Source organism: Macrosteles quadrilineatus, unplaced genomic scaffold (genome assembly GCF_028750875.1).
Source record: "Macrosteles quadrilineatus isolate MER2022 unplaced genomic scaffold, UCM_ALF_1.0 Scaffold_8__2_contigs__length_117827958, whole genome shotgun sequence".
Taxonomy (NCBI): Eukaryota; Metazoa; Arthropoda; class Insecta; order Hemiptera; family Cicadellidae; genus Macrosteles; species Macrosteles quadrilineatus.
In genome coordinates, this window is record NW_026542601.1 from 15651128 (window position 1) to 15652774 (window position 1647).

Sequence of the window (1647 nt, forward strand, 5' to 3'; positions counted from 1 at the left end):
CTACCCAATAGCTAGGGGACATTGCTGAAGCATATTTTTTTACTAACTGTCTTTCGTGAAGAATTGTTAAGGCCAATGCCTTGATTCACTTACCCAACCGCTAGGCGACTTTGCGGTAGCATTTTTGCAAACCTTTAAGTACTGGTGAGGGTGTTTTAAATTTAACTTGTCAGTTAATCAGCAGTGCTCAGCGACCTAGTGCACCCTGGCCCTAGCACAAGCAGTAGTATTTTGTGATATTTGTCATTTTTACATAGGGATTTAATTAATTTTAAGTGAATTTTTTTTAATTATTTATGTTTTATTGGTTTTAAATAAGAGTAATGAAGTTAAATTATGAATAAACAAGGCCATACCTAGAATATATCTTTTGGAACAAATTAGTAAAAGGTGACAACATACAGCTGATTGTTCAAGTATCGTGCAAATTAGAAAATGTAAAAAAACTATATATCTAGAGTGTTTTTATGTTGGTTTTGTTTTCTTACAAAAATTACTTTAAGAAATTAATAAGATATCTATTGTTTAAATTCCAATACAATTATTTTTTATATGATTTCGAAGCTATTTTCTAGGTACAAGATTTTAAAAGAAACAAATCGTGATGAATGTTAGTATTGAAAATTGGATTAACATTTAGATTACTAAGCAAAATAAAAACGCAATGAATATTTAAATTTGTTTAAAAGTGATTGAAAGTGTTGTAACAGTTTAAAAGTTTGAAGTAACGAAAGAAATCATAAAAAAAACTTAAACATGTATATTTATATATTTTTTTATATTTTGAATTTGGGGATAATGTTAACCCTTCCACCAGTATTTAAAGATTTAATCAACAGTGTTTTGTAAAGAAGCAGTTGAGGACTTGCCTTTTATCATTTCAACTTTGTGAGGTGACATTGTTGTAGCATTTATAGATATACAATTTAACTGCCTTTTGTAATGAACAGTTGAGGACATTGTTTTGTATCAGCTCAACAACAATAATATCATTTCTGTAGCATTATTGTCAGTTTTTTTAACATTTTTCCAGTACTATTACATAAGTGTTAGTTTCAACTTCAGGTTTGTTACATTTTGTGACTTTGTTATCATCAGCTTGATACCATGTATTACCACACCTAAGCTTACATGTGTAGTGGCCACTAGTAATATTTGGTCTATGGTGATCTATTATACCAGATATTTTAAAGTTAGCATCATCTATTTTAACAATTTCACTGTGTAGATTGGTAAGGGTTTTGAGATTTTTAACCCAATTACCTTCTTTAATTTCAAAAATCATTAGTTGTACAAAAATAACAGAACATTGTTCAGTTAGAGAACTGGTACTTTTTGTTATTGAGTTGTTTGAACTACACATGTCACATGTTTTAGTAATGTTTTCCCAGTTTCCATAAGATGTTTTAAATAATTCATTTAAAGAATTTGTATTGTGTGATGTATAAATTGGCAAAATCAAGTTTGTATTTACATTGTCATCTTTGTAATTATGTGAGCAATTTAAACATTTGTATTCAATTATCAACTCATGTTTAACTATTTTTTCAAGTTCTGGGAGACAATTAATCAGGTAAGCAATGAATTCAGGAACATCTTTGTTGTTGAGGCAAGGTAAAATGCTCAATGTCATTAATGTTATCTACC